The sequence below is a fragment of the Marmota marmota genome, unplaced genomic scaffold (genome assembly GCF_001458135.2).
Source record: "Marmota marmota marmota unplaced genomic scaffold, marMar, whole genome shotgun sequence".
Lineage (NCBI taxonomy): Eukaryota > Metazoa > Chordata > Mammalia > Rodentia > Sciuridae > Marmota > Marmota marmota.
In genome coordinates, this window is record NW_026000057.1 from 20,058,609 (window position 1) to 20,076,963 (window position 18,355).

The 18,355-nt window shown below is 39.1% G+C and overlaps 1 protein-coding gene across 3 annotated transcripts in view; it reads right to left on the reverse strand.

Annotated features, from left to right (window-relative positions):
* Positions 1 to 18,355, reverse strand: part of LOC107141310 (broad substrate specificity ATP-binding cassette transporter ABCG2-like) — a 113,198-nt gene that overhangs the window by 42,962 nt on the left and 51,881 nt on the right. Inside the window, exon 1 of one of the 3 annotated variants that reach the window (XM_015484543.2) lies at positions 6,625 to 7,495. The exons of 1 other annotated variant lie outside the window; for it this stretch is intronic. The gene's annotated coding sequence lies outside the window, so the exon portion shown is untranslated. Of the gene's footprint in view, positions 1 to 6,598; positions 7,496 to 18,355 lie in introns of those variants that run through there. One more of the 3 variants, XM_015484542.2, reaches the window with a different exon arrangement.

Genomic DNA, 18,355 nt, shown 5'->3' on the forward strand with positions numbered 1-18,355 from the left:
GCACAGCTCTCATGGGATTAGTCTTTTTATGTAAAGAAAAACACTCATTACATCTAGACCTCCCTGTGTCACATCAGCCTCCCAATTTGTTTCTGTTTCCCAGCTTCCAGAGCTCCTGTGAATGCTAATAGGATTTTACTCACCTCTATGTCCTAGGCCTACTGCAAAGATCTTCAGTGTTTAGATAAAAGCATTCAAATGATCTCACAACCCACCTGCACCCAATACTCTGAGCTAATTATACATCCCAGCCAATTTGCAAAGGTTCTTCCCCAGTGATCTGGGAGCTTCCCTTTTCTAGCTTTCCTTTTCTGGGGGTCTACTTACATCACCCTCTCCTTCATGTTGCCTTCTAATTTGTGAGACCATACTTAATTTTTTTGAAACATTGAAACTTTTTTCTTCACTATATACTACTATAACTATTATTATGATAATCTGCATTAAAATGCCAATTCTCTCTTACCAAAACTCAGTTTTCATGCAACAAAGATTGTATATATATCAGAAAAGTACACAGGCAAATACTAAGTCTTCAGCTAGACAGCTGCCCAGTTATAACCACTGCATCTGTTGGTAGGAAGGAGAGCAGCCTCAGACAAAGAGATCAAGGCCTTCCCTTACATTTTTCCCTCTAGGGATGATTCTAGAAAGGGGAAAATTGCACTCTGCCTCACAGTATTAGGGCTGCTGCTTAAACAAATATCTCCTTAAACCATGGATTAAGATTACTGCCAAGAGATCCTGAAAAGGAGTTAGAATGCCTCACCTGACTTACTGTCAGGTGATTGCTTCAATTTAAAAATGAAAAGGAACAATTAAGGGCTGGGGATGTGGCTCAGTGATAAAGTGCTTACCTGGCATGCATGAGGCCCTGGGTTCATAATCCCCAAGCACCAAAGAAAAGGAAAAATTAAAATAGGAAATTTAATTTTCAAAAAATTATCCCTTGCATTTAAAATCCCTTCTATTGATTGATGGGTTTAATGTTGGCTCTCATTTAAAGGATCCAGTGTAAGGCACCCAGTGTTGTCTCTATAGTCCAAGGCTGCTGGACTAATATAGTTTTGAAATCAGTCCACTAAGGTGCTCTAGGACCCCACATCATTGTAGTAGTGATCTGGAGAGCATGACAATTTCATACAGATTGGAAGCAACCCCAAGGAAGATACGTCTGCTCAGTGAGAAGCCCTCAAGCCTTTTAATCAGGAATGGCTCACCATACCAATTATGTTTTTAAAAGAACACACTCAGAGCTCCTGGAATCCTTATTTATCTCTGTATATCTCAGCACAGCACCAGACACAACACTAAGGAACTATAAAACAGAGGACCAGGTTTCTCAGACACACCCCTGAGGATGCAGGAACATACTGTGCAGCACTCTTCCCCTGCCCCACAAGAAGGTGGGATGGATGTGGGGAAGGGCAGAGCTCCAGCAGGGGAAGGACCTCCCGGGAGCCATTTGCGGGAGGATGCTAGACATTTAACCTGATGCTCAGGATGCTCTCCACCAAACTACTCTCTGACTCTAAGAATTCTTACTAGTTTTAACCAATCCCAAACAACCCCACTTCCCCAGCTCCCCTAGCCCACCAAATCTGGAGAAAACAAGGCAAGAATAAATAATGGTTTCCTTTAGAACCACAGAAACTGGAGAAAGGCTTACTGATATTTACAGGGGAACTGATTCAGAAGTTACTATGAATTTAAATAACAGGAGTAGCAAACAGGATTTGAAGGGGAATTGGGATAGGGTGGGGGACAGGGATGGGGGAGGAAGGTAGGCAGAGGCCCAGGAGTCACCACCCTTTCTCTTTTCCTTCACAAGGCTATCCCCCCAAACTGGCACTGTGGGAAGAAGAGCAGCAAGGAGAGAGAGGTGATTAGAGAATTTCAGGATCCTGAGGTGCCAAGGAGAAAATAAAAGGAACCAGCAAATGTCAAGCCAAGTCTGAGTTGGAATTTGCCAGAAGCTACACAGCACAGGGTCTACAACCCAGTCCTTCCACGAGAGTCTAATATGTGTCTAATAGATGTCTATACCTTAAGGTCAGTATTCTTCTTCCCTTCCGGTTTTTAATTCAATAATCATAACCACAGCCAGACATAAAATGAACAGGAAATGAGAGGTGGACAGCAGCACCACTTCTCAAAATTCTGATGTATTTCAGAACATACATTTTAGATGTATTTTAGAACATAACCTAACATACAAAGGTACAAAGTGTGTGCGTGCGCGCGTGCGTACACTACACAAAATTGTAGCAGAGCTCATAATTATCGCAAGGGACACTCTAATCCATGAGTACAGGCACATTCTCAAACCAAATAATGTCTCATTATGTGTGTAGTACTACTATCATTGCTAGTATGACTAACACCATTGCTAATATGACTAAAATATATAAAGATCTGAAATTTAACTGAACTCATTTACCACTATGAATTGAACACACAGTGAATTGACTCAGCACATAGTAAAATTGTAATTCAAATAGAAGAGTGTCCCAAAGGTTCTGGTCATTAAGGGATACTCTCGGTTTGCAAAAGCATGACAAACAAAAATACTGTCTAAAACCTTTATTTTTAGAATGAGGAAGCAGGCTCAAAGACTGGCCCCAAGAGGACAGTGAAAGGCAAAACTCATTTTGAAGACACTTCAAACATCTCAAAGACAAAATCTCTGTATAACTTCCCTTCACTTACATAGAGTTATTATTTAGGATGTATTATTTAGGATGTAGTTTGATAAAGCTACTAAGCTAATTAAATGTTTCTGACTTCTTACTACATCTTAATAAATAGATGCTCACGTGTACACTGTTTCTCCTAATATGAGAAAAACTGGGAACTTTTAAAAACTCCTCAGTACTGCTAAATCCATTTATTTTCTCTTAAAAAGACGGAATCTAAATTGGCAGCTACAATCAGGTCCTATCTTTTGTATGAAACTTAAGGTAGAGTCTTTGTAGAGATGCACTTAGTAGATCAAAAACCTATCATCCATAAAAAGTAGTTCTAGGGTTTGGAGTACAATTCAGGAGTAGAGTCATTGCCTCGCATGTGTGAGACCCTGGGTTCTAGCCAGAGCACCACACACACACACAAAAAAAAAAAAGAGAGAGAGAGAGAGAGAAAGAATGAACAAACTCACTCACAAGTAACTTCAAGCAGCTCACATAGTGACCAGCTCTTGGTGTTTACTACAATTCTAAATAAAAATAACCAGAATGTCCTGAAGAAAAAGATCATTCCACGGATGGGGCATGGAAAATATGAAATAAGCCTGGAACATTCTGTGAGACCAGAATGGAAACACCTTTAAAGAAAAAAGAGGTCCCACTGGCAAAGCTGAAACAATTTAAGCATCCAATTAAATAGATGACATTGGATTATAATCCACATAATAAAATAAATGTCCATGAATTCATACTGCTACAGTTGAGTAAATAAGGCAAAGCAGACAGCTCTTTCTTACAGGGAAAAAAAAATTAAATATAGAATGAGTGAAACTTTTAAAAAATCATTAGAAAACATCACACAAAGGGGTGGGGGTAGAGCACTTGCCTTACATGTGTAAGGCATTGGGTTCAATCCTCAGCACCACATAAAAATAAATTAAGATATTGTGTCCATCTACAACTAAAAAAAAATTAAATTAAAAAAATCTCTTCCTGGTTACTCTATCACAGTTAAGATTAGCTGATATGAGCTATGAAATACTTCTAGAAACCAAGCCTGAGGGATATCTCTAGCATACTGAGAGAGCAATCGGATTAGGAAGCTTATAGATTTGTAGACTATTCAGAAGTGTTGGCTCCTCATCCTCTATTGGAGGAAAGTATGGGGGAAAGGGTGGTAATTGCTTTATGTTGAAAATTTCAAGCCCCTTGAATTGTCTCTTGGCCTGAACCAGTTACTACTGTGAGGTATGTGTGCCCCTAGTGAGGAACCTCCTATTCTGCAGCTGGCATTCTGTGAAGCACGGAGCATATCTTCCTGGGGGAAGGCAGATCTATATCTATATATGAAATCAAGACACAATGACTGATTTATAGCTCTAGGGGAAAACTAAGTAGCAAAAACAGATCTATGCTGGAGTAACCCCAATGGGGCTACTTATCCTTGGGTATAAAAATCAATACTGCCCATGTCAAAGGGGTTCTATTCCTAGCTTAGATGTGAGAATGAAGATTCATGAGTGGTTTGCATGAGCGAAAGAATACTATTATATCCAGGTATGACTGAAATGATTCCATTAGATTTTTAACTAAAAGTAGCCTAATGCTTTATAGCTAGTGGCTGCCATTTTGATAGCACAGATTTAGGAGCATTTAAAGGGTACAATGATAGAAGGAAATTTGAAGGATTTCTTTTAATCCTGAAGATAATGTATTTATAGAAGTTCCTCATGCTTTTAATAGCTAATAAATTGTTTCTAATATGTGACTATTCTTAATAAATACAGAAAGAATGCAATTGCAGAAAGTGCAGGAATCTAGGATTTGCCTATTGTTTTAGTACATCTGTACTATAGTAGGGATGTTTCAGAGATCTGACTCTTGGTTCTGACAACTTGCCACTGAGCCACATCCCCAGTCCTTTTATTTTTGATATCGAGACAGGGCCTCACTAAATTACTAAGGCTGGCTTTGAACTTGCAATCTTTCTTGCCTTCCAAGTCCCTGAGATTACAGGCAGTGCCACCACACCTGGCTGGGCATTAATTGTTTTAAAGGACAAACTTCAGTTTCCTTTAGGCCTATATAACCTGTCAATATATTTAAGGGGGCAATTCAGGCTCTTTAATTTTTGCTAAAACATTTCGATCCTAACTTCTTACCCTAGGGAGTTACATAATATAAACTTTCCCACTTGATACAGTCTTCTGCTATCAAACATCTATCAAAAATATCTGAGATAACAGATATGTCAATTACCCTGATCTAATCCTTACACATTGTATATACATATGAAAAAGTCAAAAGAAATACCACACTAATGTACAATTACTATATAAACTAAAATAAATATATTTGTAAAACTCTTGGCAGGAATATTCCAGATTATTTAAAGCTCATGACATACACTTATTCCTTTATAAGAACTAGATGCATCACCAAGACGCAGCCATAAAATAGTAGTGTATCAGACCACAGGGTCTTAGCATCCAAGTGTATCCCATAACACTTTGGGTAAAAAAAAAAAAAAAAAATCGCTACCACAAGCCATCTTAGGAAGTGCACTTAGAACATGCACTCTCATTATCGCATACATTATGGATAGCACTGAGGGTACTGTCCATTGCCTTCCTCAGTCTCCTCTGCATCCCTGTGTGACACACACACACAGGACATTTGCCTCAAAAAGTAAATGCCAGGGAAAGCTCCTCTAAAGAGCCAGCATATTTTTCCCCTTTGTCACTGAACTGTATTACAGATTATTCCCTTTTTATTATGGCCTCCAGGATGAAACTTTATTAACTGCAGAGGGCCCTTGAGTCAGTCCATGTCCATTGTAATATGCTCCCTATGGCAGCTTTTCACACTGGGCTGTATTTTATTTTCCATTTATTACACTTATGCTCACCTCACATGTCTCATGAATACTAAAGTGACAATAAATACACAAATATATTGTGCAGGTTTGTGATTTTTAATACATCTTGATGCAAAAGAATGTGTTTTCTAAGGAAACTCCTGCATTAATAATGCTCAGGGCCTGGAACAAAGATTCATTTGTTAATATAAATCTATGTTTTTCTGATGAAGGAATTAGTTTTTACACTTGTAATACTAGGCAAGAAAATTAAATGAGGCAACATTACAAGTATATGTTATTTTGGAGGCTTGGGATGTGGTTCAGTGTAGCCAAGGATGCACAGGGCCCTGGGGTCAATTCCCAGTACTGGGGGGGCGGGGGCAGAATATATATATTTTTTAACTGATAGATTTACAATCCAATGTGATCTTATATTTTCCTGTATTGCTTGAGCTTTTTCGGTATTATTTTTATTAAATACTGTAATAAGCTGGTTAACTCGTAAGTTACTTATTAAAACACAACAGCCAGGTGTGAGGGACAGGAGTCCCAACTACTGAGGCAGGAAAATCATTTGAGCCCAGGAGTTCTGGGTCAGCCTGGGAAACATAGAAAGACCCTATCTCTTTTAAAACAATAAAACTCAACTATCCACAGAAAAATTACAAAGGGTGTCTCAATAAATATTTCAGCAAAGCCATCTAAAATTACTTTATGTTCTAGGAATAATAAAAAATATATTAGATAGCACCTTTAAAATACTGATGGTAACAAATTTCTCCTTGTTGCAACTCCCACGGTAAGTTTCTATCCATCTAATATCAACTCTTTATCTTCACACATCTGGAGACCAGCAAGAGTTTTACCTTTACCCACCAATCAGACCACAACACACTTCCAGACCCAGAATCAGTTGCACCACCACCTCATTTTCTGAAAAGCCACTCTGAATTTCATACTCACTTTCAAATGAAATTAACTGGAGCTACCAAAATCATCTCATTTGAGCAGTGTACTATTTTCTAACAAAATGGGCACACAAATAACCACTCACCTTTCCTGCCACACAAATTTACTCACTCCGCTCAACAGGAGTTCAGGTGACCAAGGGTTCCAGTCTCAGGACGTCTGTGCTCAAAGTCAGAATTAACACTCATGGATACAAGCACTGAGAAGAGTCGGCTGGACCTTCTAAACATGCCCTGAAGCAGCAACTTCCAGTCACCAGTGACGTCAAGCATCTGCGTGCGGCTGTCGAAATCCTGAAGCACTATCCCCAAATACCCCTGGCTCTTTCCCCGCCTCCTCCTCCTCGCCTCTCCCAACCTCAGTGGAGGACTGAGAGCCTCCCCTTTCCTCCCGCGTTCGGGGGACCGTGTCTGTGCCCGCCCAGGACGCCGATCCAGGACACCGCCCGCAACCCCGGCAGAGTCTTCCGGAGACTGGGACAACCCCACCGCGCCCGCTGCCCTGAGGCCGCGCAGTCGCAGCTGGAGGCTCCTGGGAGGGCGCCAAGCGGTCCCGCTCAGGGCTGCGGGCTAAGAGCTGGGCGGCTAGGCGGCGGCGCGGAAGGCGTGGACGCGGCTTTGCCACGCGAGGCTCAGGCTACGGGGCCGGTGCGCGGGCGGCTGCCTCGCCGCGGTGAACCGCTCTCCCAGGGTCGGGGAGCCGGGCGGAAGGCGTGCCACCGCCTGCAAAGCCGCGATAAGCGCTTGGGGGCCTGAACGCCTTGGTCCTAGGGAGAAGACTGTACTGGAGCACACTGGGACCAACCCAAAACTCCCGCCTCCGGGCCTTTTCCGAAACGGACTGAACCGATTGGCTCTGGAATCAGCGGGCGCTGCCCGGGCTGGCGGACTCCTCTGCAGACCTGGAGAGGTTTAGAGCAGCAGCTGCTGCCTACGCCCCTGAGCCTCTGGGATTGAACGATAAGGTTTTCCCCCCTCGCTTTTTAAGCTACCCGGAGGGTCATAGGTGGTGTCTGGTCCAAGAGCTTTGGAGAAATGGGAAGGTCGCGTCCCAAGGCCAAAACAATCAGGAGCCAAAGGGGCGGGGGAATTGGATGGAAGTAATACTACGAACGCTTTAAATAGTCTTCACACAGTTCTGATAAGTACTTCTCTACCTCCTTCCGGGGGCCCTGGAATCGCTGGGGAGTGTGAAAGTTCGAGAAAATGGCCAGGAAGTCCCAACTTCTATCCCCGGAGTCTAGTAATTGCATGGAGATGTGTTTCTGGCTCTTACATTTGTACACATACATAAATAAATAAATCATAATGTCATTTGCTAAGTCAACTCTGGGGATTATTCTTACTTAATTCTTCGCCCAAGTTAGGAAGCTTTAGCCAAGAGGCCTGGATAATAAAATTGATGATGTGACGGTGTAATGTTTTAGAATGTTGACGTTATATGCTTTTAACGAGCTTTAAAGCATATATCCATGATGCGACCAAACATTTGGCTGAAATTATTCTTCTGGAATCATTCTGTCGATTTAAAGTCTCCCGAGGAGGCGTTCTCACGGTGCGGTGTGGCGAGCGCCCCCTGGAGCGCGGGGACCCTGCGGGGGGAGGGGCCCGGGCGGCCGCGATGCCGAGAGGGTGCGGGTGGGGTGGGTGTTGCCGGGTGAGCCAACGCAGCGGCGACGGTGACCCCAGCAGAGCGTGCGCCTCGCGAACCCTGGAACCCAAGTGTTGGAGAAGGAGCCGCAGAACGTCAGACTGGTCGTAGGAGTCTGGCTGCTTCCTCGAGCTCCAGCTCAAAACCTGCAGGGCCTCCTGTCCTTTTCCTTAATGGCCTTCCAGGACCCCGCGAAGCCAAGAATGTATTTTGTTGGAGGAATGGTTTTAATTATGGCCAGTGTTGGCTTCGTGCGGAGCTCCCCGGGATTTATGGAGGTTGGGGTGAGTGGCCTGGCCTCACGGTGGGAGGATTGAGCCTCCTACAAGATCTAATTTCCAAGTTCTTGTTTCTGGACTTTCTCTGTTAGACATCCCCTGAAGAACCTCATATGCGAGAAGCTAGGGTCTTCTATTCAGAGATGTGCAAAAGGATAGAATAGGGATGGTTGAATATCTCAGAAAAGAAGACATGGAGGGCTGGAGCTATAGCTCAGTTGGTATAGTGTTGCCTGGCATGCACACAGCCCTGGGTTCAATCCCCTACACCACAAAAAGAAAGAAAGAAGAAAAAGAGGGCTTCATTGCACACTTCCATAATCCCAGTGACTTGAGAGGCTAGCACCCAGGATCAAATTCAGACTCGGCAATATGGGGAGACCTGGTCTCAAAAAATAAAGAGCTAGGGATGTAGCTTAAGTAGTAAAGTGCCCTGGGGTTTAATCCCCGGTACCAAGAAGGAAAAATAAGAGTGAAAAAAAGGAAAACAAAACAAAACAAAACATGAAGTTGAGAAAAAGCACATTTTCAAAAACAGGATAATTAAATATAACATTCTGGAATTATGTAAACAAAACTAACTGGGAGCTGGGGTTGTAGCTCAGTGGTAGAGCACTTGGACCTTGGGTACAATTACCATCACCATAAATTAATGAATAAAAAATTAAAAAACATGTACACCCACACCTCACAGTATAAGTCACAATAGCCAATATGGAATCAGCCTAGGTGTACATCAGCAGATGAATGGATAAAGAAACTATGCACCATATACAAACAAAGATGTTGTGTCCGCCAAAAAACTAAAAAAAATATATAAATAAATATTAAAAATTCTCTCTCTCTCTCTCTTTCTCTCTCTTTCTCTCTCTCTCTCTCTCTAAAAAAAAACTATAGTATATATGTATATATGAACAATGAAGTTTTGTTCTCCCATAAAGAAAGAATGAAATTATGCCATTTGCAGGAAAACGGACGGATCCGGAGAGCATCACTTTAAGCCAAATAAACAGATTCAGAAAGATAAGTGCCATGTTTTTCTTTTTCTCATATGTGGAAGCTAAAGGAGGGGAAAAGGGGGATGTAATGAAAATAGAAGGAAGGTCACTGGGGTAAAGGAAGGGAATAAGTAGGAGGGAGGAGGGGAAGGTGAGAGGAGGTATTGGAGAATGAAACTGATAACTGATAAAATTATGTTATATGCCTGTATAAATATGCCACATTGTATAATTAATATGTGCCAATAAAATTTAATTTTAGTAATTTTTTCATATCAATAGGTCAGTTTATTTGCTAGCTAAAGTTGTATTATTTCCTAACATTACCCTAATACTTTAATCAAGCTGATTTTGATGAATTCAGACTAAAACCAGTGTTTCATAAACACATTGCAGTGTAAAGAAATGAGTATTTTCAGTTATCAGCGTTTTATTTTAAACTGTTTTCCAATACCCTGATTTCACATTAAGTGTATTGGCATATTAAGTCACAGGGTTTTAGGGAGGAAACCACAAAGATCTTCCTCATCTTACAGATGAATTTCCCAGTCCAGAGGGATCAATTTGCACAAGACCATGATAAAATCATTCATAGCCTCCCAGACCAGGCCTTCTGCCTGCCACCATGTGACCTCTCTTCAATGTTATCTGAAAAATGTAACTGCCCCATATTTACAAAGTCCAGTACTGGAATGCCTATTGAAGGCCTGGCATCAGTTGGTAGGACCTATTGCATTTCTTAGTGTTCTCCAATGGTGAATTTCCAAGGGTCAATTTTTCCTTGGCAAGTTCAGTTTTCAAACAAGGCTTATCACAGATCTGGGAGGCAGTTGGGTTAACATTGATATTGAGTCCAAGTATATTTATCTGCATACTGCTCCAAGTTAAAGAAAATGAAATAATGGAAGAGAGGCCATATGTCGAATGATTTCCCCATAGTTATGCTCAGGGCTATCTGGGACCCCTGATGAATTTGGTACGTTGTCCATACTAGTTCAAGCAGTGAGAAGTAAGTTAAGGAATGAAAATAGAGAAAACAACTCCTCCCGAAGTTTTAGCTATTAGAGAAATATGAGAGAAAAAAATAGAGATGCAAGCTATCTTGGGGTTCAAAGAAAATATTTATTTGGTTTGAATTAAACCAGAACATACGTGCATGCAAAGAGGACAAGCTATTCAAAAGTAAGAGAAGACAGACTCAGGTCCCTTAGTGTCATTTGGATTTGGAATGTGGCCCATGTGTTAAAAGCCCTAGTTCTCAGCTTGACACTCAGGAGATGGTGGAACCTCTAAGAGGTGGGGCCCTCAACCTGTGGATTCTGAATTGTAGTGTCTCCAATAGATAGTGTCAGAACTGAATTAGATTAGAGGATGCCCAGCTGATGTCTGATTGCTTGCTTGATGATGGAAAGAAACCCTTACACCTTCTGATAGTCACAGAAGTCTGTGTCAATTGTGCTGTAAGAGTAGATGAAAAATACGGTTTAAATGCAGAGGTGTGAATGGTAATATAGTGGATTAGCAGAAATAATACTGGAATTAACCTGTTTGTTTTCTGTAGTTGCCACAACAGAATACAAACTTTGAGCTAAAACAACACAAATTTATTATTTAACTTACCAGTAGTCAGAAGTCTGATCTGGATCTATCTACTGGGCTACAATAATGATGTCAACATATCTGTTTCTTTCTAGAACATTTTTAAGCTTGTCAAAGTCAGCTGCATTCCTTGGCTCATGAATTCATTTCTCCATCTTCAAAGCCAGCAACACAGCATCTTTGATCATATTTCTGTCATTACATATTTCTCTGATTCTTTTTCTGCTCCCTCCTTTAGTTCTAATGACCCTTTTTAAAGTTATCTACTTAGCAGCTTTAATTGTACCTGTAATTTTAATTGCATGTAGCCTAACATTTTCACCTTCTAGGGATTAAAACAAGGATATCTTTGGGAGGACTTTAGTCTGTCTACCACAAGGCCTTAAAGTGGAAGAGGATGCAAATGTGAGGACCCCTTGAGAATTATTGAGTTGGTAGGAAGATTTCAAACTGAGTACTCCTGAGACACAGCTGAGGCTGAAAGAAGCCATTTGGGGGCTTCACCTATCTGACAGGTAGACAGGGAGCATGTGAATGGGGTTACATGGAGCCTGGAGAAACTGAGGCAGGAGAATGAAGTCACTGAGTAAGATTTTGGTATTTAACACTGGAATTCCAAGTTTTGATGAGTTCACATTATTTGAACATGAGAGTGAGGAGTAGGAAGTGGAAGGCAGGTATATTTGTTTTCTACTGCCAAATATTAGATTACCACTAACTTAGTATCTTAAAGCAACACCTACTATCTCCCAGACCTGGAGGTCAGGAGTTTAAGCTAGATTATGCTCTGCTCAGGCTACATTAGTTAAAATCAAAGTGTCAGCCAGGTGGACTCTTAACTGGAAGCTCTTATCTGAATAATCTGCTTCCAAGAAGAGTCAAGGTGTTGTTTCCTTCACATTGCCTATATTTCTTTACATGTGACCTCTTCATCTTCAGACGGGTCAAGTCCTCAAACTCTGGATCTCTTTGACTTTTCCTTCTGCTTTTTAAAGGGCATGTGTGATTAAATCAGGCCTCTTTTAACAATCTCACCATCTTAGAGCCAACCAATTTGGGACTTTAACTACAACTATAAAATCCCTCAAATCAAGTCAGGCACATGAGTACATGCCTGTAGTGTCAGCTGTTTAGGAGGCCAAGATAAGATGATCATTTAAGACCAGAAGTTTGAGGCCAGCTTATGCACCATAGCAAGACTCCATTGCTAAGGGAAAAAAAGAAAAAGAAATCCCTTAGATCAGCCCCTACATTGGTGTTTGATGAAATCACCAGAGTATAAACTGGAATCTTAGGGGGTAGGGGAAAGAGTAACTCTAGAATTCTGACTACCCTGTGGGTGAGGTTGAGAAGATCAAGGAACACACAAGGTAGGGTGATGGATTGAGCCTCAAACATAGAAGTTGTCAAGATAGATATGATCTCAGAGAGAAGAGAAATGCCAAAAACCAGGTGTCAAAGTTTTTTTTTTTTTTTTTTTTTTTTTAAGCAGATCTAGAAAGTGAACAGAAAGCAATGTATGATTAACACAGAGAGGAATGGGAGGGTGTATGTGGTGGGGGTTGTGGAAGAGCTTTGATGCTAGAACCATACCACACGGGGTCATTCAAAATGCACTGCAGATGAACTCAATTATGAAATAATTCATTTGGTTATAAAGTCCACAGGTGGTAAAGTCCAATAAAATGGAGTATAGTGGAGTATCTCATCAGAAGTCAATAATTAACCTGGGAGTCAGATAGTATAGTAGGAGATGTAACATTTTTGTCCCTTCATAATAAACTGAAAGGTTAAAAGTTGAGAGTTTAATGTCTATAAATGCCTTTTCTTTAGGTAAACTTTTTATTGAAGTATAGCATGCATATATATATATATTTAAAAAAAAAAAAAAAGGACAGGCCTGAGTGTGTGGCTGAGTGGTAGAACATGTGCTTAGCATGGACCATGCTCAGGGTTCAATACCCAGCACTAAAAGAAAAAACAAAAAAAAAGCACAGAAAATTTAAGCAATTGGCTTGATGTATATTTACAAAGCAAACTCACATGGCATTCAGATTTTTTCAAAGCATAAAAACAATATTCCAGAAGTTGCTCTCACGCTCTGTCCTAGTCGTTAACCCTTCCGAAGGTTATCAGAATTCTGATTTCTTTCACCGTGCATAAGTTTTGCCTGTTTTAAAGCTGAATATAAATGAAGTTGTTACTCTTTTGAGCCTGGATCTTTTTGTTCAATATATATGAGATTCATTCATTTATTTTTCATGTAGTAAAAACATTTGCTTTAACCTCTGTGTAGGATTCCATAGTATGAATACACTGCCATTTACCTACCTATTGTTGATGAGTTCTTGGATTGTTTCCAGTTTCGCCATATCCCCCTAAATTGTTTGATTGAGAAAGAATTCTAATGGTCAACTAACCTTCATCCATTAGAGTAGCATAAATGGGGGCCCAAAACCTGACATCATCCCCCACTCCTTACCTGATTATCTTGAAAAAAAGCACAAAGAAAACAAAAAGAACAAGAAGATCAAGGTTGGAGAAGACAGTGAACAAATAAGCCATTGTCCAATATATCTCCCTCCAGCAGATGTCCTGGAGTCACCCATTAAGCAACATTTTCCTGAGAACTCTCATACATTAGGTCGCATAATTGGCTAAGGAAGAGAAATAACACAGAGAAAAATGGAGACAGAGGTTTAAATGGACAAATCACAACGAAAATGTTAAGACCAGTGTCACAAGGGCACCATGGAGGATATCAGTAGGTATTCTGGGTTTGAAGGTGTTGAATATTGGAGACTAAAGGAATCACCTGAGGTTCATCTGCAAAATAAAAATTCCTGGATGATTAGGGATGATATTTGATATTTGACACATACCTAATGGTAATGGTTACAAAATATTGTGGATGTGTGTGTTTGTGTGTGTGTGTGTGTGTGTGTGTGTGTATATATATATATATATATATGTATATATATATATATATATATATATANTATATATATATATATATGTATATATATATATATATATATATATATATATATATATATATATATGCACACAGGTTTTTTGTAAATAACATTTTGAGTGGTGGGTAGCAGGGATTGAACTCAGGGGCACTTGGCCACTGAACAACATCTGCAGCCCTATTTTGTATTTTATTTAGACAGGGTCTCACTGAGTTTCTTAGCACCTCACTGTTGCTGAGGCTGGCTTTGAACTCTGGATCCTCCTGCCTCAGCTTCCCGAGTCACTGGGATTACAGGCGTGTGACACTGTGCCCAGTTTGTAAATAACTTTTGTTAATTTTTTTAAGGTTTCAAATGTGAGCTTATGTTTCCGTTGTTCTTCATGAATTAGTAGTACCCATTCTTACCTGCTAGCATAATTATCATGTAGTAAAAACTGACAAGGTCTTTCCTAATCACTGGAGCATGACATTATTTTCAACTCCCAAACACTCAGCCACTTATCATTTTGCCTTATGTGGTATTATTGTGAACCTGTGGCAAGCATGTTGTAGATGCTTTACAATATTTGGTGAATAAACAAATGGGGGAGAAATTGGTCTTTCCTTCAAACTAGAATAGGTGTTAGAATAAAAAGAAAGATAAAAAAAAAATGCTAGATTACAACAAGGTGATTAAATAGGTTCTGTTTCAGAAAATGCATATAGCATTTGGTTGTGGACCCTACCCCTGAAGGAGCATCTCAAAGGTTGTATTCTTTGCAATATATTAGTGGAAATATGAGAGAAAATTGTGAAGGTCTTAAGAGTGAGGAACCATTGTAGAAAGTTGACATTGTAAAGCAGTTTTTCATAAAGGTAAATCTGTTCATGTATATTATGGATAGGGCATGTGGGGAGGCAGATATCAGTCTGGAAATGAAAATCATAAAGAGCAATACTGGAAAAAAATGAGGAATAACACATGAAAGAAAAATTGCAAAGGAAGAATTTACTATACCTAATGACCAACCAAATGTTACAAATTAGAGACAAAGAAGCTAATTAGAGCTGATTTCAGAAAACCATGCGGTGTCATAAGTGAAAATTAAGAAGGAAAAAAGCATGTCTTACACTGCAGAGTATTTCCTATATATTACCTAGCTCAGTGTCTTGAACACAAGAGACCTTTGAAAAATATTTGACTAAATAATAACAGAGACTTCAACTTGTATCGTTCAGGAGCCTAAACCCCCTCACCTGGCCATGCTTCCCTGAATTTGCCATGTCATAACAATGGTGGAGAGTCTTATGATAGACCTGACTACTATAAACCTTTTACAATGTGTAGAGATGAGTGTTGGGGCAACTAAAATTAAAGTGTAATGAGTTTTAAATGACACTCATGACTCACTCATTATACAATGTCTTAGAATTTTTTCATTTCTAATTGTCATGCTTAATTTTTAATTTTATAATAGATGATATCAGCAAAACTAAAGTTTATATTCTCACCCAGAACTACACTTGAGTCTTCCCTATATTATCACTAATATTAGACCTAGTTTCATCTCATCTCTGACATTTTTGGTATTAGAAATTGGGTACCTCCATTTCTTACCTCAGATAAGATGATCATACCTGTGTCACAGGGTTGAAAAAAGCTAAAACAATGCATTTGCAGAAAACATAGATATCTCAGGCTTCACCCATTACCAAGAATAACAGCTAAAGTTTGTTGAGTACCTGTTACTTGCCAGGCAGTGTTTAAAAATCTTTAGGTTTTGTGTTGGTTTCTTTTTCTCTTTAGACTTTATTTAGCATTCACAAAAATGTCTTTAGGTAGTCTTGTATCTTTCAAGCAAATCGGCAATATTTGTACTACACCTAAACAACCAGATAAAGTTTTTTGGCCATGGTCGGAATTGAACCCACACCTTGCTTAGGCAAGTGCTTTACCAATAAGCTATACCCTAAGTCTGATAACTTCTTCAAATATCCAGTCACTGTTCAAATTTTCCTGACTGTCTCATAATTTTTAACATTTTTAGAATTTTCAACTTAAAAGTACAAGTAATAAAAAATGTACAAAAGAAGTTCTAAACCTTGCAGTGGTTTCAGCTAGGAGTAGTACATGCTCCACACAGTGGAGGTTTGGAAATGTCTAGTAGCATTTTGTTCATAATGCTTGTGATTGCTGTTGGTATTTAGTTGTCAAAGGCAAGTGATGAAAATCATTCTATAAAATAAGCAACATGTGAAGGCCAAGAAGTCATTGCCACATTCAATGTCAGGATGATATTCTCTTATGCTTCCTTCTAAGAGATTTTTGGGCTAACACTTATGTTTGGGTCTTTGATCCATTTTGAGGGTTTTTGTTGTTGTTGTTGTTGTTTTACTTAATATAGTATAAGGTAAGGGTCCAAATTTCTCCTTTTGCTGCAATCATTCGATTTTCCCAGCACTATTAGTTGAAAAGACTATCTTTTCTCCATTGAACAATTTTGCTCCCTTTGTTGAAAATCAATATGACACAAGATTTCTTTCTGTGAGCTAATTCTATTTCATTCATCTAAAAGTCTGTCTTTATGCCAGTGCTACACTGTTTTGATTATGGTAGTTTGCAATAAATTTTGAAATTAAAAGGTGTGAGACCTTCAATTTTATTCTTTTTCAAAGGAATAGGTGACTTTTTGTATTTTTGCCAAAAATAAATAAGAAACCCCACAACATTGGGATTTTTATAGGGATTGCATTGAATTTGTAGAATTTTTTAACAGTATTGTCATCATAACAATATTAAATCTTTCAATCTATGAACATAGGATGTCTTCCCATCTCTTTATGACTTAATTTTTTTCAGTAGTACTTTGTAGTTTTCAGTGTGCGAAATTTTCACCTCAATGGTTAAATTTATTTCTAAGTATATTATTCTTTTTGATACTATTGTAAATAGAATTTTCTTGTTTTCTTAATTTCCTTTTAAGATTCATTGTTCATTGCTAGAATATAGAAATGCAACTGATTTTTGTGTTGGTATTACATCTTACTACTTTACTGAATTCTTTTATTAGTTTTAACAGTTGAAGATTTTCTATATATAAGACCACAACATTTGTGGAGAGATAAATTTGCTTCTTCCTTTCTAATTTGAATGGTCTTTCTTTTTCTTTCATTTTTTTCTTGTCTGATTTCTTTGGCTAGAATATTTTATTTTGTTTTACTTTTCTTTTTTTAATCTTATTATTTGTACAGGGATTGAACCCAGGGGCACTTCACCACTGATCTGCATCCCCAACCTTTTTTGTTTCTATTTTGACAGGGACTCATTAAGTTGCTTAGGCCATTGCTAAATTATGGAGGCTGGCCTTAAACTTGTGATGCTTCTGCCTGAGGGTCCCATGTCACTGGGATTACAGACATGAGCCACCACACCCGGCACTTTGGCTAGAACTTCTAATGCCATGTTGAATGACAAGTGGCAAAGGCTGGCATCTTTGTTTCATTCCTGATCTTAGGATAAAGCTTTCAATCTTTCACCATTGAGTAAGATGTTAGTTGTGGGTTTTTCATATATGGTCTCCATCAGGCAGAGGCAGTTTCCTTCAATTTCCAGTCTATTTTGCTTTTCTTAAGCATCAGTTGGTGTATCACACTAATTAGTTTTTGTATGTTGAAACATTCTCACGTTCCACAGTTAAATTCCACTTAGTCATGGGGTATAATCTTTTCAATATGTTGCTGAATTTAGTTTGCTAGCATTTTGTTGAGGGTTTTTGCATCAATATTTAAAATGATAATGGTGTGCTCTATCGTTTTCTTTCTCATAGTCTCTTGGTCTGTCTTTGGTATCAAGGTAATGCTGACATTATAAAAGGAGTTATGAAATATGCCCTCCTCTTCAATTTTTGGAACAGTTTGAGAAAGATTGTCATTAGTTCTTTAAATATTTGGTTGAATTTGCCAGGTGCAATGGTGCATGCCTGTGCTTCCAGCAAATGGGAAGACTGAGGCAAGAGGATTGCAAGTTCAAGGCCAGCCTCAGCAATTTGGCAAGACTCTCTCAAAAATTAAAAGGGATGGAGATGTAACTCAGTGATAAAAGCAACCTAGGTTCAATCCCCAGTTCCAAGTGGCGGGGAGTAGAATTCACCTCTGGAGCCTTTTAGTACTTTGTTGTTTCTTTGTTTGTTTTAATAGGCTTATGATTCAGTAATCATTCAATCTCTTTACTGGTTATATGTTTATTGAGATTTTCTGTTTCTTCATGAGTCAGTTTTAGTAGATTGTGTGTTTCTACCAATTTGTTCATTTTATCTAGATTATCTAAATGGTTGATAAGCACTTGTTCATAGTCTTTGATA